The 24,435-nt window shown below is 42.3% G+C and overlaps 1 protein-coding gene across 2 annotated transcripts in view; it reads left to right on the top strand.

Annotated features, from left to right (window-relative positions):
• The window catches only part of corn (microtubule-binding protein cornetto), a 60,529-nt gene that overhangs the window by 4,463 nt on the left and 31,631 nt on the right, over positions 1 to 24,435 (top strand). The window contains exon 1 of one of the 2 annotated variants that reach the window (XM_033472214.2): positions 21,925 to 22,044. The exons of the other annotated variant lie outside the window; for it this stretch is intronic. The gene's annotated coding sequence lies outside the window, so the exon portion shown is untranslated. Of the gene's footprint in view, positions 1 to 21,924; positions 22,045 to 24,435 lie in introns of those variants that run through there. 2 annotated transcript variants of the gene reach the window in all.

The following is a 24,435-nucleotide window of genomic DNA, read 5'->3' on the forward strand; positions in this document are numbered from 1 at the left end:
GTTGAGAATTAGGTGTCGCGGCATTGCGCGCTCTCTCCGACGGAACCTGCGTGCCACACAGTATCCTGGAATATTTTATTAGGCTCGTCCGTCTTACTTTTTCTCTCTCGACGTTTATTACATAAACCGTGGTTCTCTCCGTGGGCCATGTTTCGCAATGAATCGCAAAAGTGGGGCATAAGGATGACCATTACGTAATCCATGAAAGCGAAGTTATTTGCAGATTGTATCGTTTATTTCGAAGGCGGCTTCAGGCCGTTGGATATAAACGACATACCTCGCCTTCGGTCGACCGGCACGAGACCGCCTCCCCTCCCCTCCCCACCTCTCGCCCCGCGCCGCCGAATTATTTCACTTTTTGACGCGGTCGTTCTTCGAAGCCGAAAAACAAATTGTACACATCAAGTGTACGGAAACGAACGTCGAACGGATATCTATTTATCTTCATTGACCAGCGTCAATTGTTCGTTCAGGATTTCTTTCGAATTCTTTCCGACGGGGGCAACGCCAGAACGCCCCGACAGCGAAGCCGACGGACGCGCGAAGTCGTTGTTCTTTTTTTTTCTCTCTCTCTCTAACGTGTTTACGGTGAAAAAACCGCAATTTCACGTGCCGAGCGAAGATATGACTTTCATGATTGTCCATTTTGCGCGCGCGCGCGCGCGTGTATCACTCGCGCTGCCGAGCAACTGGGCCAAACACAAACAAGACGAGACCAGCAAAAAGTGTTCGTCGGTTCGACGTCAAAATTTCGTTCCAATTCCAAGCGAGCCACGAGTCTTTTTTCTTTCTTTGTTCCATTTCATCTGTTAGATCGTGTAATAAGAATTGTTCAGTCGACGACGTGAACGGACTTGTACAATGACAGGATAATCTGTCCTGTCTTGAAGTGGATACTTTCAGCTTTCATTTAAGCTAAATTTCATAGAAATAGCTTTACGAGAACGTATTATATAAAATCCATCTAAACTTTTCTCTTTCGAATCTTGTAAATCCCGCGATGACAGATATGTCGATTCCTTTTAATTTTTCAAAACGATCTCGTCAATCCGTTGCAATCTAATTTACCATATCTTAAAGTAGATACTTTCAGCTTTCGTTTAAGCTAAGTTTCATGGAAGTAGCCCCACGGGAACGTATTATATAAAATCCATCTAAACTTTTCTCTTTCGAATCTTGTAAATCCCGCGATGACAGAGATGTCGATTCCTCTTAATTTTTCAAAACGATCTCGTCATTCCGTTGCAATCTAATTCACCCTGTCTTAAAGTAGACACTTCCAGCTTTCGTTTAAGCCAAGTTTCATAGAAATAGCCCCACGAGAACATAATTCAAAATTCATCTAAACTATCGCTTCGAAATCGTGCAATTTCCCTTGCCTGTCCCTAGGTGTCACTGGTCCGCGTACTGACACATTTCATAACCTAATACAGCTCATCCATTTCGTAACGCTGCTTCATTTTTGTATGGTCCTGTACAAAGGCTAAACCGAGAGAAAACGGATCACGTCGCTGAATTCGTTTGCAGCAGTGAACAGCGCGAAAGAATTGCCGTTTCTATCTTGAACAAAAATCGTCGTTTCTCGAATTCGTTTCACATCCGTTTCATTACTTCGTTCGACGACGAGGACGACGCGCTCTCCCGTTCGGAATTATTCAACGCGGACTTCGGATTCGATCCCGGATCACACACTGTAAACAGCGATAAAGACATTAAGGAAATCTGTGTACGTGTATATAGCGTGGTTACAGTTCGCTCGACGCGCTCGAACATTATGATCTGGAACAGGTGTTTATTAACTCCGGCGGCTACTTTTCTTTTCTCGCGTCGCATCAAAGCGTTTATCTCGCGCGCACGTGTATTATGTCCGAGCCCCCGAGCTCGCTCGCGCTCGCGCGCGCGCGCTAGACGCGGGAGTTTCGAATCGAAACGGCCGCGCCGGGCAAATTGAATCCGAGCCGAGGCGGCAGCTGACCGGTAAAAGGAATCTCTGCGCGCAGTAAAAGTGGAACTTTCTTTCGCCGCGCGGCAGTTCCCGGTGCTCTGCGTGCACGTCGACCGGTTTGTTTAATGTTTACACGGGACCAGAATAATTTACGACCGCGTCTGCTGGCCGAGGCTGGCCGAGAGGCTTTCCCGCTTCGGTCGTCCCGATCCCATCATTTCCGTGGCAACATTGTTCGCTCCTCGATACATACCTACGACGCCGCGCAGTGTGTATTTTTCTTGGCGGTCTCGGCGGTCGCGCTGCAACGTTGCCGGCCAAAGAAAGTATATGTACACCAGGATCTTTTTAATTATAGCTCGGACACTGTGAATGATATCGGTCGATTGACTTTGTTCCTTTGGTTTACCGAACCCGTGGAAATGACGAAATTTTGCTATGACTCTCTCGTTTATTTGCGGCCGTAAAATTATCTTGATATTTATGGAATAATTTTTATTTGATATTGTTTTATTCTTTTATTTTTTGCTTATTTTCTAATAGAAATTATTTAATATATTTTAATAGAAATTATTTAATATATTTTATATAATTTATTTTAATATATTTTAGTCGATGAGGCATTGCCTTTATGATGATGATAAGGCAATTATGCAGGAAAAGAAATCAAAAGCAAATCATTGCAGACGGTGGTCGTCGATCGCTTTAAATCTACATTTATTTGAACTTAAATTTTAATTAAATACGACGCTAAAATTTTAGAATTTTAGTTAAATTTTATTTAATCCATACAAATTTATAAATCATTTTTATAATTATTTACTGATTCTGGCTAGGAGTAATTTGGACGTTTCATAAATTTGCATATTTGTTTACAAATATTTAGGGTAAAATTAACAGTGTTTTTTTTGACAGTGTTCTTAAATTCTTCCGGTATCTGCACCATTGTTCTGCATTTCTCTCAACAATGTTTGCAATAAATGCACGAAATCCGTTGTTTACCGATCAGATGTGCGTAATACGGTTACGAAACAAGTATAATTTTATTGTAAACAAATTTATAATTTTCTTGAGAAGACAAGCATAATTTCGATGATTACAAAAAATATTCAAAATTTTCGAGAAAACGAGTGTATAATTTATTTACAAAAAGATCCATAATAGTTGAGAAAACGAGTATAATTTTAGTATAAACAGATTCATAATTTTGTAATAAAGAAATTCATAATTTTATTATAAACAGATTCATAAATTAATAATTAATATAATTTAATACGATATAAACATATTAATAATAATTTAAATTTAAAATATAATTAATAAAATATAATATAATATAATATAATACGATATTTAAACGATACTAATGTCTCATTCAACGCGCCCTCCCCTAAAACTTTGGGCGCAGCACATTGTTTCCGTTCAGCATGTCATCCTTTCGGCAGCACTCGGTTTACCGTGCAGGAATTCGATAACAAAGTATGTCGACCGGCCCGAGAAATACGTATTCAATTTCTTCGTCCATAGGTGTAATGAGAAACCCTAGGGATTTTCCCCCTAATTAGCTCGTATCGGCTGCAATAAGAGGAACAAGCGCAGAGCCGTATTCGAAGAACATATACATATACCGCTATAAGCATGTGGTCGAGGGGCTAATCCCGGTGTCTTGGTGTCCACGCCTAGGGGCGTAGAATGTATCGGCTGCGGAGCGGCGCGCGCGGTTAGGGGAGAGGGGAGGGGGTGAGAGGATCCATCGTCCGCGGCACGCTCGAACAGGCCGTTAGAATAATTAATTTATGGAAAGCGAGCGGGGCGTTATTATTATCGGGAGACGAGAAAACGGCGCAGACCGGTCGCGTGGGACGTTGCACACGCGTTGCACGCGCTTCGAATCGCGGAGTTCCATCGGCCGCATCGCGTGGGCCGCGTCGAACGCGTCCGCGCTACGTTAAGTACGTGCGACGTGCACTCGATGACACGGTGACCCTCGGTTCCTCTCGTTGCGAATTATTTAATTAACCGCGACTCCGGAACAATTCAGGGACCGCCGCAGCGTAACCCCTGCGGGATTTGAAACAGTTACTACTGCGCCGAATCTCGAGAACGCCACGCGGCCTCTGCGCAGTCGACTAAAATGACGAATACATTGTTAGGATCCTAGTTACCGACGCATCGAGCATCATTTTTCGTTCGTCTATGCAGGGTGTCCCATAATTATGTTAACGCACGGAAAAGGGTGATTCCTTGGGTCATTTTAAGTATCTTTTTTCGTAGCGAAAATGTAATCCACGGCTTTGTTAAAATATAAAGAAATTTCGTAATGTTAAAATTAATACTGAGGGGTTCCTGAGGTCATTTGAAGTAACTTTTTCCTTTACGAAAATTTTCTACGAGGCATCGTTCACGAGTTATTAACGAAAACACACTGACCAATGAGAGGCGAGCGCTCGACTGGCGCGCGGCGGCCGAGACAACGAGCGCGCGGAGCCCAGTTCCGCTGATTGGCTCGGCCGCCTAGCGCTAGGCGACCTCGCCGAGCTAACGGGCGGCCGGAGCGCGGTTCCGCTGATTGGCTACGCGAGCTCGCCTGCCATTGGTCACCGTTTTTCGTTAATAACTCGTAAACGAAGCCGTGGATTGCATTTTCGCTAAGGAAAATGTTGCTTCAAACGACTCGAGGAATGTGTTAACATAATTATGGGATTATTAATTCTGCTAGTAGCGGTTCGATTGGAAATTTGTTCAGCAAAAATAACATGGTTTAAGGAGAGCTTTAAGATGATTGTATCAAATTTCTTTGTCAACCCTTCTTTTTTGCGGAGTTATCAAGATTCTTTTTACAGGTTAACCTACAATTTTTTTTCCTTTAGCTGCGGAAAATACTTGTATGTTACGCGATGCTTGCCAAATTCGTTTCAGCATCCCGTACAAGATGGGTGCAAAGAAATTGTAGGTCTTATTATAAAAAAAAACTGGACGTGACCTTGATAACCCGGGAGAAAAAGGGTCGACAAAAAGATTTGGCAGAATCATCTTCTGGCAGCAGAATAAATTAAGCCGATCACGTTCCGTGGACCACCCTGTATATGTTCAGCTGAAATTTACCGCAAAGGTTCACTTTTTCCTTGCATTCCATATTATCTAGCTTTCTAGTTGTACAACTAAATATTTTCAAAACGTCTAGGCTTGAAATAATGAAAAATAATGCAAATGTCGCAAATGATCATGTTTCAAATTTTTATTTTATTTACGATCACTGAAATTATGAAAATACATTTATGGGGAATTTATTTATTTATTCTCTGGAAATTGCAAAAATAAGTACATAAAGCTGCAATATAAAACTCTATCGGCATGCGTTTCGTAAAATGTTAAACGACAACGTTAACCCTTCGGACTCGCAAGCTATTATTAACTCGAAGCCTAAAATAGTTTCTGCGACCTATAGTTACGTATTTCCATTTCACACAGCTCGCTGCATTTTATACGCGACGGCATTGAATTTTGTGACTCGAGTTAAATTTTTTTGTTCTAAATATAAACAAATTCGACGATGCGACAAATTTGTTTACATAACGACTGCTGACGGCCCCTCGCAACCGACGCCGAAAAGACCAAAGCGTGTGTCGTCCGTCCGGACTGAGAACCGCAGCACTGTGAACAATTTTCTCCCAAATGGAATCTTCGAATAATTAACGAAACTCGCGACATTGATCGAACGGGGCGAGTCAGTGAATCATGGTAAGAACGGCAACCTCTTTTCGCAGCGCAGCAGCGTTCACGTACTACACACACACACACACACACACACACACATGTACATATTTCTCCCGGATCGAAATCAATCTTTCTCGAGCCGGTCTCGAAGAAATGTAAAAGCGCAACAAAGTCGGACGAGCGATGCACGTTTGGTCGGTGAACGCGCGCGGGGCAAGGCCGTGTGCGCGTTCGCGCGGGGCGCAGGAGGAGGAGGGGAGGGAGGCGTCCGTGGAGAAAAAGTCTCGAAAAAACTGTGCAGACGTCGGTAACAATGCCGGTGGAAAGCAGCCGGTCGGTGAACAATGGTGTACTTCGCGATGGAAAATAATTATTAGCGGAGAGGGCCCGCGAGTGATCGCGATTGTTAGATACACGCCGGGAGACTCCCGAGCGTGTAGATCGGCTTCTCTCGTCTCCCTCCGCCTCCTCCGCCTTCTCCTACTCCGGCCTGTCCCGCTGCTTCCCCCTCCCCACTCCCGCTCTTCCTCGGTCATGAATTATGCAAAGTACTTTCCGCTCGTATTATCCGCAGCTATTTTCGCAGCGTTGTTCTCATCGTCGCGTCGCGTCGCTGGCTGCTGGCTCGCTCGCTCGGAGAAAGCGCGCCGAATTCTTGCTCGTTGCCGAGATTACGGTTCGCCAACGTTTCCCCGAGAAGCATGATCGAGGCTCGCGCGATTCTTATGCAAGAAAGCCTCCGTGGCTGGCCGACGCTTTAGGGTAGGAAAATTTGAAATGTATTGCAATATAAAATGGTAAAATATTGAAATATTCAGGTAAACACAGTAAATTCTCCTTATTAATTGATTCATAGCTTGGACACGAAAATGGATAATTTGAAAAGGGGAGATACGATTATTCGAGCCTTCCCTTCCCAAATTGTTTATTTTTGTTTACAAGCCGAGGGAAGAGAGAGAAGGGGAGGAGAGAATTTAGTGAAGCAAATATTTCAATTGTGCAAATATTTCAATGTTTACAATTTTTACGTCGCGATATTTCACGTTTTCCCCATCCTTGCTCTCGGCGATAATCAATTACCGTGCCTTTCGTTCATCTTCAAGCACAATTAACTTCATACTTATCCTACAAAGCGTGTCAATTTTTTTTTTTATTCAAATTCAATTAATCATTCATGTGTTGAACTTGAACACGCGAAAAACGGAAATTCCTAAAATACCAGAATAATTATTTCAATTTCTCGACACCGAATTCACGATAATTTTTTGTAAAGCTTGCGAGAACGCTTAAGTAAAAATATGTTCACTTAAAGTTTATCTACAGGGTGTCCCATAATTATATTAACAATATTATGTTAATAACATCCTGAGGTTATTCTCAGCAACTTTTTCCTTAGTGAGAATGCAATCTGCGGCTTTGTTCACGTGTTATTATCGAAAAACACGGACCAATCGGAGAGCGAGTGCGGCCGACGCGTCGTTCTCGCGGCCAATGGCGCGTCGCGCTGCCCGTCTGACGCAGCGGCAGTGGTCGCGGCTCATTGGCTCGGCCGCCTCGCGCCCAGTCGAGCTCGCCTCTCATTGGTCGCGCGTTTTTCGTTAATAACTCGCGAACGAAGCTGCGGATTGGATTTTCGCTAAGGAAAAAGTTCCTCGACATGACCTCGGGAATCATCTCCTTATAATTACAGATCAATCACAGTTATACTGTACATACATGCATGCATCGTGCTAGGATGCCGAAATCACTATTTTAATTTCTTCAAACATCTCTTTTATATTTTCAAAATAATATTAAAGAAATGTTTCGCTAGATTGCGAATGTTTACGCGAAATAAACACTTTTTGCATCTGTTCACGAAAACAACAGGCAAAATTTAGGCGTTTCTCGATTCGTTCGACGTTCGATTTTGGCAGCTTGCAAATAAATCATCGATGCTGTTCAATTTTAGAAACGTGTTTTCGTCCGGTCGAACGACGGCTGGTCATTTTTGTTATAAAACCATGAAACCGACGGCTTTATTTATGGCTTCTATCGCTATTCCTACGTAAACTTTTCCACTTAGGCTAACTGACGAACTTGGCATATGGCTTCGGCCATCGAATCCCGTAGAAATGTCGCATTGATCGTCTTCCTCGAACCATGTGGGCTGCAATTAAAAGGTTTTCAGCTTTCAAAGCAGTCTTTGCCTCGACGGTCCTCGATAAAATCCAAAACGGCCACCGTAATTCCAGCAACTGCGGGTATAGGGGTTTATTGAACACGGGATTTCCCGAGGACGATCCAGGTAGTTTGTGCGTACGTACCTGAGCACTGCTCCACAGATGTTTCCTTTGACTAGGAGGGTCTGGTCTACCACCGAATGAACCTTCTCTTTGTAGTCGCGTACCCTGCGATGGTGGCTCGAAGGAAATCCCACGCCTCCACGTATCCGATCCTTTATTCGGCCCTATGTCGTCTCAAGCCTGCGAGATTTATGTTCAGAAATGCCACTGCAGATTGCTCATCGAGTGACTCGTTAATCATGCGATGATTACTTTGTTTATTTTATTATGACTAGACTCTGCGGATTTTATGCATTTATGGTAAAAATGAGGGGCGGGGGGTGGTTGAAATTTAAAACAATGAAAATATTAAAAGAATTCGAGGACTTCTATGCATTAATCTCGATTCGGTGAAATTGTTAACGAAAGAAATACATTTCTATTTAATTAATTATTTAATAATCAATTTAATATTTAATTGTTATAAATAATTTATAATAATATAATATAATAATAATAATATAATAATATAATATATTTATAATAATTAATAATGTAATTGTTTTAATATAATTATAAATTATTACAAATAAAAAGAGTGCTCTAAATTAATCACAAACAATGTGCTATCTCATTTAAAAAGCAAAAAAAACTGGACTTGCACGATTTCCAAAATAAATGGTGCATTTCACGTTGTTGTTCGATGTCATGTTACTTCGGCTCACCCGGTATAACTCGGGCCAGGGTCCGAGGAAACGATTAGTCCCGCTTGTCGGCGGTCTGATATCGGCCGCGGACAGGTGCAATTAGCGGCTCCGGTTGCTTTCACGATCGCGACAATGAGAAGTGTCTGTTGTCGCGGTACGATCGCCAGGATACATACTTTCGCGGCCGGTCCTTTCGCGGGCACGCGTAATCGAAGAAAGCGACTGTGGGAGTGCGCCGCGCGCGCGCGCGCACGCTCCTCTTCGTGTCCGCCGTCGCGTTCTCCCTTTGTGTTCCACTCGGCATTCAGCATGTAATTGCGCCGCGTTGTTCAAGGCTTGTTGGGCAAACTAAGCAACATCGAAAGTCATTTGTACGTCGGCCCGCCGGATGCGCCGATGAAAACAGTAGTCCGGGGATCTCTCTTGACATTCTGCTGCCACGGGACCCTGAAGAAAGAGCCTCCTCCCTCCTCTCGGTACTTACTCTTTTTTGCCACAGCCTTTCAGCGTGGATCCCCAGCGACCTTTCTCGCACAGTTCGTAGTCTGCGAGTCTATAAATCCTTGGGAAACGAAAGCAGAATCAAGAAAACATCATCGAAAGTCATATCTGCGCCTCCGTAGATGGAAATGGACGCATTTGCCGGCATTGTTTTAGCATACGAGACCTTGAAGAAAGTTGTTCTTTGGTATTTCTTTTTTTGTCGCTGGTTGCCTTTCAGAGCGATTTGAATGATATTCGGCGACCGGTTCGCAGAGATTTCCGAAGGATCTATAAATCGTTGAGAAAGGAAAGAAGGATCGTCTAAATAGCGTTGAAAGTCACTTGCACCTCCGTAGATGGAAATGGACGCTTTCGGCGGCATTGTTTTAGCATGCGAGACCTCGAAGAAAGTGTTCTTTTTTAGTGTTCTTTTTGTCGCTGGTTGCCTTTCAGAGATCAATGCGAATGATCCTTAGCGCTCATAGAGATTTCTTCTAGCAAGTATACAGAGTATCCTAAAATTATGTTATTTCCGGGAAATGAGGGTCATTCGAAATAACCAAATTTCGTAATGTTAAAATCGTTTTGAAACTGAGGCATTCCCGAGGTGATTTGAAATCATTTTTTCCTTTACAGAAATTTTCTCCGAGGCATCGTTAACGAGTTATCAACGAAAAAGCGGCGACCAATGAGGGGCGAGCTCGGCTGGCGCGAGGCGGCGGAGCTAATCAGCGGAACTGGGCTTCGCGCGCTGGTTGGCTCGGCCACCGCGCGCCAGGCGAGCCAATCGGCGCAACTGGGCCTCGACCGCTGGTCGACTCGGCCGCCTCGCGCCGGGCGTGCTCGCCTCTCATTGGCCAACGTTCTTCGTGAATAATTCGTGAATCGCAGCAACTTTAAAACAACAACCATAAAATCGATGGGTTTAGTGTTAACATTTTCTTTGCCGCGAGACCTCGAGCAATGGTTTCATCTAAATTGAAAAATACGAAATTATAAATATATGAAATAAATACGAAAGAAAATGATCGTCTGAACACCATGTAAAGTTGCTCGCACCAACGCAGACGAAAACAGTCGACTGTATTGTCATCGTCCTGCCACGAGGCCTCGAACGAACCTACTTCCGGGCATTCGTTTCGTCGCTGTTAACCGTTCGAAGCAATTCGAGCGACCTTCAGCCGCCATTTTGCAGGATGCGATCCCAGCAGCAACTCTCGTTGAATTCGCGCGAGAGGCGAAGAATGATCCGGCCGGCACGCTCGATCGTCTATTTCGATTGGCCACGTGGGTGATGAATAAGAGTGCCAGAGCGGCCCCCGTCCGGAGTGCCTAACCTCGCCTAACTTCGCCTAACCTAACCGAAAGCAGCCCCGGTAAACGGCCTCCGCAGAATGCAGAGTCGCGTTTCTCCGTTTGACGAACCGTAAGTTCTGCCGTCCCGCTCCCGGTTCTGAAACCGCGACGCGACTCGTAGCTCGGATTAGGCCGCTTCTCCCGCTCGGCCGGCTCGCGGATATATTTACCGTGTGCCGTTCGAATCATTCTCGGAGGCCTGGCCCGACCGCAGACACACATGAATTTGAGCTGTCGTTGATCCGCCGATAACAGAGTATTCTTGGCGATCGAGGGATCCGCCGTCTGCTTCCAGGAGGTAACTCTAAAACTGTCCAGGAACCTAACCTAACATTCAACCTTAACCAGCAGAAATGATCCACGCTGTTGGTCCGACGCTCCCGTCGAATTTTTCATTGTTCTCCGTCGAAGCTGTCTCGTTGATCGTTTCTCCGCCGTTTCCATGGAGATCGCGCGCTCCGATCGACTCCGCGATCGCGAGTAAACATCCCATTACGTTCCGGCGGCGTTGTAACTGCGACCGCTGCCGAGCGCAGCCGAACGGTGCCGAGCCGTCTGGAGCCGAGGAGCAAAAGGAAGCTGCGGTTAGGTCCGCCCACGAGGCCGGCGGCTCTTCTCCGGTGTTAGGCTCCACCGTCGGAATGATTTTAACGAGACGGTAAATATATCCAGCCGCGGAACGAATGGTAAGCCGGCACACGAGCGGCGGGGGGGCTCTCGACTAGCGTTGCGTTAAATCGAGCGTGTTGCAGTTCATGTTTCTGGCCCCCGAGTGTCGACCGGCCGAACCTTCGGCGGGAACGCGTGCACTCTCGCACGATTCGGTTTCGCAACTATTCGCGATAATTGCGGCTTATCTGGCCGCCACGTGTGAGTCATCCGGCGTTTGAACGTTTGTCCGATCTTGTCGATCTTGTGTTCGGTAACCTATCTATCGGAACTTTTTTTTATCAGAAATGCGAATAACGCGATGCATGATGAATCGTGTATACACATGTGCATGTGTATCGCGTAAAAATTGTATCAGGAATTTCTAAGATAAAACACGAGCCACTGATTCATTCGTCAAGATTTATTTCGTCGTCTACAAATTGGGTCACATATCCGTGGCAATATGCATACGCCAACGCTTCTCCCACTCTTCGTTACGTTTTCTGACGCTGGCTTTACGATACGCGCCAGAATGACAGATTTCGAGTATTTTAAATTATGGTTGTCGAAATTATGAAGATACATTTATGAGGAATTTATTGTAATAAATTATTGTTAAAAACAAAAGTTGCTACCGATCTGAATAATGAATATACAATAAATATAAATTGTAGCATAGAAAACGTATGGATAAAAATTAGCCAACTTTGATCGACGATAACTCCGCGATAAATCATCGTAGGATGATGATGCTTTTTTAAAATTGAAGCTTGAAACTTCTATTTTAACATAATGTTTCTGGGTTTTACGGTCAATGCACCCACGCCACTGTAACAATTTAAACGCGAGGCCATGTTTGCGATATTGAAAATTGCCAAGTTCGGTGAAACGCAAACGAAATTCTGCAAACAAATACATTGCGTAGTTATGTCAAGGTGATTTGGGAAATAAAAAAATCGGGAAATGAGAGATTTCTGAGGTCATTCGATGTAACTTTTTCTTTAGCGAAAATGCAATCCGCGGCTTCGTTTACGAGTTATTAACGAAAAACAGTGACCAATGAGATCGGCTGGCGCGAGGCGGCCGAGCTAACCAGCGGTCGGATACCGGTTGCGCTGATTGGCTCGCCTGGCGCGAGGCGGTCGAGCCAACCAGCGGCCGCGCGCCAGTCGAGCGCTCGCCTCTCATTGGTCGCCGCTTTTTCGTTAATAACTCGTTAACGATGCCTCGGAGAAAATTTCTGTAAAGGAAAAAATTATTTCAAATGACCTCAGGAATCCCTCAGTTTCAAAATAATTTGGACATTACGAAATTTGTTTATATTTTAACGAAGCCGCGAATCGCATTTTCATAACAACATAATTTTAAGACTCTAAAACATAATTTTAACCCTGCGTACTTGAGATTCGAATTATCGATGTTCAACTGTATTATTATTATTATCATTATTATCATTATTATCATTATTATTATTATTATTATTAAAAAATCGAAACTGGAGAAAAATAAGCGCATTTATGGCAAAGTGGCTAAACTGCAGATTCACCGATTGCGCAACGCCTATATCGTTTTCTGCAGCTGGCATAAAAGTTGACGGTCGAAAGGGCGGGGTCTGTTTGATCGAACCGCCGCGTTGCCGTAGGTGCTAGAATCCCGAAGTGCTCCGAGCATCTCCGGCATCGGTTCCTCCGTACTTCCAGGTTCTATTTTGAATGAATATCTCCGGGTAAACGGCGCGGGGCGAGACGCGTTCGATTGTTCTTTGTGCACGAAGCTCATTCTGCTTGCGATGCCGGTGCCGGGTGCCGGTGCGTTCGCATCTCGGGCAGACTTCCCCTGGCCTGACCTATGGCAATGAAGGATCTATTCTTAACCACTCGGAGAGAGCGGCTCTACCATCCGTTCGCATACATAGCTCATCCTCCTCCGCCGCTACCCGGAATCCGCGGATATGAATTTCGATACGGCGACCTTGGGGCGAGCAATTTTACTCCTCCGATGACTTTCAACCCTTAACTTTTAAGTCCGCCGCGGCCAAAGTGACCTTGTCTTGTCCTTGTTCTATCCTTGTTTTGCAATTTCGCAGTTAGTTAAACAATAAATTGTGCTCAAATAAAGTACAATAATCCGTACACGACGAATTTATAATTATGCTATTTATTGATAATATAGTTACCTAATTATGTGTCTGTATAATAAATAAATAAATAGATATATATTAATATATATTACATATAATATAATAATATATAATAACCTATAATAAATAATATTTTTTATTATATATAATATGTTATAAATATATGTATAATAATAATATAATGATATGTATACAATATATATATATAATAATAATAATGTGATATATACAATATATATAATAATAATGTGATATATATAATATATATATATATATATATATATTCGATAGACAACGCTTTGTACTTTGATTGGCGGTGGATCTCGTGCGGCGGGCGCTCGCATCGATCCGTCGAACGGTCGTCGAGCGTGACGTATTTTCGCGGGGACCGTGGCAACGTTAATATTTCTGTTCCGCGCGTGTTCGATGACTCAATGACGACCCCATGGCGCGGCTAGCCACGGGGAACGATCGTCGTGGGGTTCGCGAAGGGGGCGAGATAGAGCGCTCGACGGGTGAAGGCAGTGGTGGGGAGCGGTGCGGAGCGGTGCGTAGCGACGGGAGTAGGGGAGGGGGGCACACGCGCGCGACTGCGATGCAGGGACCGGAGAAAAATCCGCCGTTCTGTTGATCCCGCGCTGTTCTCTTCGCGTCGCTCGGCCGTGTGCGCAGAATTTTCGGGACACCGGGGAGAGAGCCGGGCAGACGGCGGCGCCCCGATGACGCAAACCGAGCCAGCCCTCCCCTGCCTGCGGTTTTATTAAACCCCCCGCGACGTCGACCGAACCGAATTCAATTAGAAACGTAAGTACACACACGGAGCTCCGCAAACGAAACGAACGCGTTTCCCGTCGTCGGAAATTCCCGCCGACGGCCGGTGTCACGCGTACGTGACTTCACTGATTCCTTTCTCAAGCGCGACCCCGCCGTAACGTTCTATTGACGCTAGATTTAAGGAGCCCCGGAGGATATTTATTCGAATTTTGATAATAATAATAATTTTATTTGTCAACGGCGTAATAACATATATAAATATCCATAATATTATTATTATATATTATGATATATATAAAATACTACATTATTATATATATATATATATATGAATAATAATAATATATAATAAATATCCATATATAAATATCCATAATATTATTATTATATTATCATATTAATATATATATATATATATATATATATATATATATATATATATATAATATATAAAATACTACATTATTATATATATATGAAATGGCGGGTTCCTCGGATCATTTGAAGCAACTTCTTCCTTTACAAAAATTTTCTCCGAGGCACCATTAACGAGTTATTAACGAAAAACAGTGCGCCAATAAGAATCGAGTACGGCTGACGCGAGGCGGCCCGGCCAACCAGCGCGCGAAGCCCAGTTCCGCTCATTGGCTCGGTCGCCTAGCGCCAGCCGAGCTCGCCTCTCATTGGCGCACTGTTTTTCGTTGATAACTCGTTAACGGTGCCTCGGAGAAAATTTTTGTAACGGATAAAGTTGCTTCGAATGACCCGAGGAACCCGCCACTTTCGGATTTCGAGACATTTTTGGGACACCCTGTATAATATATATATATATATAATATATATCTCGAGAAAGGAACAACGACGATACGAAGGTTTCGGTTGCTGCGGCATTCGCACACCAGATCCAGACTGATTTACGCGCGGTGTAAATCTGGAACCGTTAAACGCGGAATGTTTTGGTCGGCGGCAGCCGAGATCCACCGGGGGTCCGACTCTCGTTTTTTTTTTTTCGTTCCTCGGAGATACACTGTGTTCCGTTTACAGCAACGGGGATACAGAGCGGAGCGGAACATCTATTTTCTTGGGCATCGTCGGCCATGATTGATCGTCGAAATTTTTGTTCTTACTGCTTCGTGCTTAATTTATTGCTAGTTCGTCGTTTTTGCATTATTTGATCTACAGTCTCCCTTTTCGCTCTCTCTCTCTCTCTCTCTCTCTCTCTCTCTCTCTCTCTCTCTCTCTCCCCTTGAATTTTCATTAAATCTTTAACAACTGAGCAAAATAAACAGACAAGAAAAAGTGAAAGAAAAAGAGTGAGCAGAGAGAGAGAGGGGGAGAGAGAGAGAGAGAGCTAGAGATCACAGAGAGAGAGAGAGAGAGAGATAGCGAGCACAGAGCGATTTTATTGGAGCGCGTGCATTTGCCCCCACGGGCGTCTAGAATATTAATAGCCGAATGGATGGGAATTGACGAACAATGTTATCGGAGGCTGTATTACCTACCCCTTCCTCGGTGAAAAAGTTTCAAGGCTGCAGCTCGATCCCCGCGTTCGATCACGTTATTGCTTTTGGCATTAAAACGGGTGCCATTTCATTCGCAATTAGACTGCGGATTTCATGCATTTATGACAAAAACGGGTGATCCAAATATAAATAAAATATATAATGTAAATAAAATATAAAATGTAAATATAAAATGTAAATATAAAATGTAAATAAAATATACAATGTAAATATAAAATGTATATAAACAAAATATACAATCTAAATATAATATAAATAAATATGATAAAAACGATAGATAAATAAATAAAGTGATGCCGTGACGCAGCTAGCTAACGCGTTAATTATTCTCGAGGCTCGAAACTAACGGCACAGCGTGCGAAACTCTCTTCCAGCTGGCACACCAACGAGTAGAAAATCCTCGATCTTAACGATACGCGCGACGTGCTCGTGTTTATTAGAAGGTAGAGAGCAACGGGTTCGTTATCGTGGAAGGGACGCGATTATTATTAGCAGGCCTCTGGACGTCTCCTATCGTTCCGCGATAAAAATTGCCCGGTCCCCACGTGTCGCCGCTTAAAAAAAACACGAACCTTTGGCACAGCCTCCTCCGGAACGGACCTCCTCCTCCGAGCTATTTGCGGGCCGCCGATGCGTCGTTGAGCAGCGTCCGATCGCGACACCGTCCCGGCAGCACCGGGTTTCCCAGTTTCGATCGAAAGAGACACCGCGTACATCGTGTCGAAAACACAGTCGAAAACCATTTCGCCGTTAAAAAGAAAAAACCCTAATCGATCGGTCTTCCAATCGATTCTATAAAAGAAATCCGACGAAATACATGAACCGTAAGTGGGCATCGGCTTCGTGGGCGTGGCCCGGGCGGCACGGTGGGGGAAGGGAGACGCCAGTAGGCGGCGCTGCGCAGGCCGCGGGGCCAATCGACAGGCTACTCCCGCCGGCTCCGCCAGTAGGGGGCTGCTCCGGGCGGGGCGGACACGCCCCCTCGTCCCACTTTCGGCTTCGATTCGCCGCGGAAATCGTCGGAGCGCCCGTAAAAAAACAAAACACGCGCGGCTACCTAATTATATATTTGCAGTACGCAGAGACGCGGGAGGGAACGGAAACAAAGATGTCGTAACGCAAGGGTCTCGCTGGAAATTGTTCGAGCAACAAATAAAATTTTCTGTTTGGACGTTCGCGGGACCGAAATGGACTGCGCGGCCCGTGCAAATATTTATCCGGAACACGGTTTATCGAATCTCTCTGGATGCAAGCGAGGCACCATGGCCGGCAAAGAATCCGAAGGAGGAACAGTTATGAACTTATTTCTGGCCGGGGGAAGCGTTAACCTTTGACGCGCGCGCGCTCGTCGACGGATTTTGTTCGTTTTCAACCCGACGACCATCTGCGGTCCCGCGCGCCATAATATTTGCACACGCCATTGGCCAAGCCAAGCTGCTGCACTCTGCTCTCTGCGCTCGCTCGGCATGCTGGGAACGCCGAGACCGCGTTCGGCCGACTCGCCGCCGCGTCGCATCCTCGTCGGACCAACTCGAATTTCAATTATATTCCGCGGCCGTTCGATGCCACCGTGACCTTCTGCCGATTCCATTAAATCTGTAGGCGCGCGCGCACGCGCTTCCCACTTTAGGATCAGCCCATTGTTTCTTGTGCAGCGTGACAGTTGGCCTTTGAAAAAATCAAAGAAATTTAATATAATATAATATTTTATAATACAATACAATACAACTTAATATAATATAACAATATAATATAATACAACATAATATAATATAACAATATAATACAATATAACATAATATAATATATTATAACGTAATATTGTTATATTATGTTATATAACGTAATATTGTTATATTATGTTATATAACGTAATATTGTTATATTGTTATATAGTGTAATATTATTATATTGTTATATAACGTAATATTATTATATTGTTACATAATGTAATATATAATATTATGTTGAAAATTAAATTTACCGAATACAAATGCGACCAAGTTAGCAATAATATTGAATTATAGCTATTCTGATAGAAAATTGATTTTCGATCCTTTCCACCGATACACTGGTTACACTGCGCGCCGGGAAAGTGATTTCAATTTCAATTTCAATCTCAATCGCGCCGATCCGAAAGCGTGAATTGCGCCTTACTTCATATCGTCGCCGTGGAATGTCCACTAATTTGCCGCCAGTTTCCGTCCTACTTTAAACATTTTCAGCGATAATTCAGCAACTTTCTTGACCGATGCGTGCCACGATATATCGTTATTTGAATCCCAAATCGAGACGGATGATTTCAAAAAAAAAAAAAGAAGAAAATAGGCCAGCTCAGATTCATAAGAAGCGATACATAACCTATAAATGGTACGATATTGTTTTGTTAGTTGTAACGGTTACGCAGACATGGGCAGAAAGTGATGTGATTAACAATTATGATCAACTTTAAGTCACGTTCATGATTAATGATCACGATTATATATATTTATGTTGTTTTAATAATGAATGACTTTAATAATTAACAATGTATTAACTTGTGCGATCGAAGCAAAATTGTAATCGTCGGTGACTGATGATCAACGCGGTGATCATTAATGCTGCGATTATTATTATATATTATTATTATTATATTATTATATAATAATATATAAAATAATAATAAATAAATAATATAATAAAATTATATTGATATAAAATAAAAATAAATAAAATAATATAATATAATAATAAATAATAATAATAATATTTAATAATATTTAAATAATATCACGTAACCAAAGTTTATCGAACATTTTTCTGTGTTATAATATTTTTGAGTAGTGTGTGTATTTATTCGGATCACCGGCGATTTTTATCATATTATATTAAATAATATAACATACTAATAAATAATAATAATATTATAATATTATTATATTATTATTATATTCTATTATATATTATATATTAATATAATATAATATATATTATATATTATATTATATTATAGTATTTACTATACTATACTATTATCCACCGCGAAGCCTAAGTCTAAATTGAACAGGTCCTCCTCGATGCCTACGCGAGGGTCGACCATGACCCGATTAAAAAATTGTAAAATTCAAACGAGAAACAAGAAGTTCGATTTTGGCAGTGTCGTCGTGTTCGTTTCCGTTTCGCGGGACGATCGGCGAAGGTCGTAGGTGGTGCCGCGGTACAAAAAAGCAGCAGCATCGATCATCGGACGAGCAGAACAGTGTCTGCGCGACGCTTTCGTAGTGAAAAAGCAAGCTATAGGCAGCTACTAATTAAATTGGCGCATTCGAATCGGCAATGAAACACGCGCGAATGGCGCGCCGCGGTCTCGAAACAATAGCACACCGCCGCCATATGCTTCTCGGGAAACTTTCGAAAGCTACTCTCGAGACTATCTCGAGTGCCCGCGGGGCTTTTAGCGCGAAAAAACCACGCTTAAAGCTCGAACCGTCGCCGGCCACAGATGTCCGTGATTGCCTCGCAAAAATTTTCCGCTGGAGAGAGAGCACCTTTCAACTTCGAAATATTCCTACTTATGAGTTGACTCTACTTTTAGCTTCGGCCGCTTCCGGGGCCTTCGATTTTCCTACCAACTCGTGACTCTTCCTCCGCTGCTGGTGTTTCCGTCGTTCGTCCTTAGCACATGATTTATTATTATTACTGTTTTATTATTTTATTTTATTTCATCAGTTTATTACTTTGATATTTCATTATTCTATTATTTTATCATTTTATTACTTTGATATTTCATTATTCTATTATTTTATCATTTTATTACTTTGATATTTCATTATTCTATTATTTTATCATTTTATTACTTTGATATTTCATTATTCTATTATTTTATCATTTTATTACTTTGATATTTCATTATTCTATTATTTTATCATTTTATTACTTTGATATTTCATTATTCTATTATTTTATCATTTTATTACTTCGATATTTCATTATTTTATTATTCGATTATTTTATCATTTTATTACTTTAATATTTCATTATTCTATTATTTTACCATTTTATTACTACTCTTTAATATTTCATTATTCTATTATTTTACCATTTTATTACTACTCTTTAATATTTCATTATTCTATTATTTTACCATTTTATTACTACTCTTTAATATTTCATTATTCTATTATTTTATCATTTTATTATTTGATTATTTTATTATTATTATTATTATTATTATTGCTTAATTGAACGGACAAAGCATACAACAAATGATACAAAAAGAAAATACAGTTAGTGATCAAGGGGGTAATCAGGGAGGGGAGGGGACATCCCTAAAGCTTCGATCCTATATCTATAGATGTGTACTATGACTTAAGGATCCTTTGCGATCCAGACGCGCAATGATCTCGAAGATCGATGGAATTCGTCTGGCAGCACGTCTGAACGCGACGGGGTGCTATTTGACGCGGCGCGGCGCGATGCGACGCTATTCAACGCGACGCAACCGGGATGCAACGCGAGTGTCTCTCGTTGCAGTCGACAGCGATCCGCTTTGCTGCCTTTTTTGGTCACGTCTTCGCCATCCGAACTTTCGTCGGACGATGATGTAACGGCTCGCATCATCGCGATCATGGGGGTCGCCGGATCGTTGACTCACCGGTCCTCTTGCTTTTATTCGCTGACTGGCGAATTGTCTCCGTCGCTTTCACTAGCCGATCCCGTGACACAACGCTGTTGGGGGCTGGGTATTATTATTTGATTCGCCGACGATCTTAAAAGATTTCGCACAAGCTGAGGGACAATTGCGGAGAATTTAGTATAATTATTTCTAGGACTCGGTGGACTTAGTGTTAATAGAGTCGATTGCGTTAATCGTCGACTAAATGACTTTCGATTTTATTGAGTATTTATTTATATATTATATTATACATTTATATATTACATTATTTTTATATATATCGAGTATTTATTTATGGACATCCTAGAAGAATTCTTTACGATATGCGCGCAAAATGTTGACTCAAACTCACTCTAAACTCTACCAGCAATAAAAAAGGATGCCTAAAAGAAGATTTCTTCAAGCTCCCGTGGCAAGACAATGTCGAGAAGATCCTATAATTCTAATCAGTAGAGTTGGAAATGACTTTCGATGGTGGTCAAATGGTCCTCCATTCATTTTCCAAAGATTTATACCATGTCCCAAAATTACGTAATTTTGCAGGAAATATGGGTTTCCCGAGGTCATTTCGAGTAACTTTTTCCTCAGCGAAAATTCAATCCGCGGCTTCGTTCACGAGTTATTCACGAAAAACGAGCGACCAATGAGAGGCGAGCTCGACCGGGCGCGAGGCGGCCGAGCCAATGAGCCGCGACCACTGTCGCTGCGTCGGACAACCGGCGCGACCCCTGCCGCTGTGTCAGGCGGCCGGCGCGACGCGCCATTGGCCGCTAGAGCGTCGCGCCGGCGCACTCGCTCTCCGATTGGACCGTGTTTTTCGATAATAACACGTGAACAAAGCCGCGAATTGCATTCTCACTAAGGAAAAAGTTACTAAGAATAACCTCAAGAATCACCCCTTTCCGGGTGTTAACGTAATTATGGGACACCCTGTATATACAATTTTTCTTTTTCTATACTTTGACAATGTTGCGATTAATACTCCTTTTTAACAAAAATATAACTATTTCCATGAATCGTAACGGAAATAACAATATTTATAATTTTTAATATATTATTTATAATATATTATATATATTATATATTATACATACTATATATATTATTTTTAATATATTATTTTAATATATTATATATATTATATATTATACATACTATATATATTATTTTAATATATTATATATATATTATAATTTTTAATTATTATTACAATTTTTCTCTGTCGAAACGGCGCGCGCGTATTCTGCGCAACTTTCCGGGTTCTCGAAAATCGTGTGCCCGAGAAGTGTCGACGAGCGAAAACCGTTTTCTCCCGGACGATTTCTGCGGCGAACCAACCGACCAGGAATTTCGAGGCGGTCGCGTGCAGAACCCAGATTCGGACGGTCGTAGAACCCCGGCGGAGCCAGTCAGCAGTTGGAACGGGACCAAGTTTTAAGTAGAACTCGAACCGCGTCACCGATAGAATTCGAGGCAATTCACGCGCAAAGAATCCGATACAACTTTGCCATCATCCTCCTCCTCCTCGGCTTTTCCGTGTCTTCCGTCTTTGTTGCTCCCTCGCGTACTTGACCACGACGATACGTACCCGAACGATCTTTTGCCGTCAATGTATTTTTAAAGTTCCTGACAAGTTCGACTGAAAATACCTGACACTCTCTATCTCTCTCGGTCGGTCGGTCGGTCGGCTCGCGCGCTCTCTGCAACATTGCTGATTCAATGCGTTTAAATATGTATCCGAGGCGGGTCCTCGGAAACTGAAACGGGAGTAGTCGTCGCGGCGACGATCGAACGAACTGGACGCTGCTCCGTGTGCCTCCGTTAACGCAGGTAATACTCCTCTGTCGAATTCACTTATTAATCGTCCGCGCGCGTGACACGTGGCTACCTGAACCGTATACGGTATCGTAGAGATCCTAGTTATCGACCCTTCCGGCACAATTCTTTTTCGCTCGTCCGTACATTTTCGACCGATATTCGCGTAACCTTCTCTCGCGTTTTATCTCGTTTATGCGACTTGTGTAATCGTTTATTATAGTGTAATTATTATAATGTATTAAAATATTATATAATTATTATAGTATTTTAAGAAAGTTGACGGCTTAAATTTCACGCGAAATTAATGCGAAATGAAAATAATGTGGATAATGCTTCGAACGGCTTGCGTGTACCAGTTATCGTGGCCCAAATACTAAGTCGCAAATATTTCTAATTCGTTTTCCACGCGTTTTCGAACGTATTTGTGCCGAATTAGCTTTCCGATCATTTGTCCGATATAAACGAAATCAAGAAATTAATTAATCGTTAATATTTGTACACGTATAAATAGTAATAAAAATAATAAAAATAAATAAATAAACAAAAATAATAGAAATAATAAAAATAGTAGAAATAATAAAAATAATGAAATAATAAAAATAATGAAATATTTATAAATATTATTAAATCGCGAATGATCATTCCAATTTCTCGGAATCGGTTTTACGTCGTCGCGCAGAGGCGAAACGCAATTGCTTTTCGATCGCGTTCGTAAAAGTTCGCTGGCGCGTTTCCAACGAAAGAGATCCGCGAGTTCGACGGTTGGGGAACCAGGTGGCGTGTGTCTCGCGTCTTTCCAGCCGTCCGTAAACCTCCGAGCGGCGTCGCGCCGAAGAATAATTGCGTCGTGTTTGGCGACGTCGAAAAAACATAACCTAATCGCAGAGAGAGAGAGAGACAGAGAGAGAGAAAGAGAAGATCGGCGGCCCAGTTGAATCTATTTTTGGGTCGACCGGTACACGCTCGCCGGCGGCGCAAGTCGTCGTGTTGTGTCCTCCAGGCTCCTCTTGTGCCTAGCTTCAATTTGCCTGGCAATTAGTCCGCCCGTCGATCGAATCCGGAGTAATTAACCGCGAGAGAGCACCTTTCGCAACGAAAGGATTCCCGCGCAATTAGCCGACGCACGCCGGGAAACCGTTCGAAGAAAAATTCCCGCGCAATTAGAGGAACACGGAAGCGCACCGTGTGCTGTGCCGCGTCCCGCGCTGACAATAAGTCTAATGATGGGCATCGATTGTTCCGATACGGGACTCGGGGATCCTTCGACCGGCGTCCCAGTTTGCATCGCGGCGCGACGACGGCGCGAGAGTTCGTTAATTGGCCCGGCTAAATTAATTGTCGCACGGTGTAACGAGTACATGAGTCGGTAAAAATGATCAAGAATTAATTTTTCATTGGAATAGTTATATTTTAATATTATTGGTAAATTTAGTTTTTGACGTAATTTTCGACCTCGAATAATCGTTATATATAAAATATAAATTATTATATATATATATATATATATATAAATATATAAAATATTATACATAATATATAAATCATTATATATATAAATATATAAAATATTATATTATATAAATTTATGTTATATATTATTATATACTATTATTTATATTATATATATATATATATATATATATATATATATATATATATATATATATATATATATATATAAATATATAATAATTAAATATATATAATGATTAAGAAATGTACACATGTTTTAATATGCATTCGAACATAAACAAATAACAAGGGAAACGACGATTAATCGTTAATTTAAGTATATACTAAGTTTTGTGAAAATTATTTATTTTTAAAGATCAAAATAATTATAAATTATGGATATAAATTTTTGAATGATTTTGAGGACGGGCTCCTTTGAAAAGATCATAATAAATAATAAGTCACATGTTTAATTGTCTACCAGTGACTAAACGATGCATAATGGGAATATTTTTCAAAATTGACTTTTTTCCGCTTTTTCCGTGGAAATCGACCGCAGCGCGTCGGCGAAGCTGGGACGGAATAAAGAAAGGGGTCACGCAACAGGGTCGCGTCACCTGTTCCCCGTTTTTCGCGATTCACGCACCGGCTACCTTATTTGGTTTCGTCTTTCGTGCCAGTCCCCGCACGCGAAATTGCATAAAAGGCTTCCATCGCGAACTTCTCTCCTCCGGCTCTAATGCGATTTAACTAGCCGCTAACCCACGCCCTCCAAGCCCCCCCCCCCGACCCTTTCTCAATTCAGACGCCCCATAATTACGACGCGCGATCGAGACCTTATAAGAGTATATTTTCGTCTAGCTGACCGCCCGGTGCCCGGTTTTGTCACATTCGAAGCCGAACTTCTGATCCACCCTGTAGATCGAGTAGATTTTATTTAACGCACGTTCG

Source organism: Megalopta genalis, unplaced genomic scaffold (genome assembly GCF_051020955.1).
Source record: "Megalopta genalis isolate 19385.01 unplaced genomic scaffold, iyMegGena1_principal scaffold0037, whole genome shotgun sequence".
Classification (NCBI taxonomy): domain Eukaryota; kingdom Metazoa; phylum Arthropoda; class Insecta; order Hymenoptera; family Halictidae; genus Megalopta; species Megalopta genalis.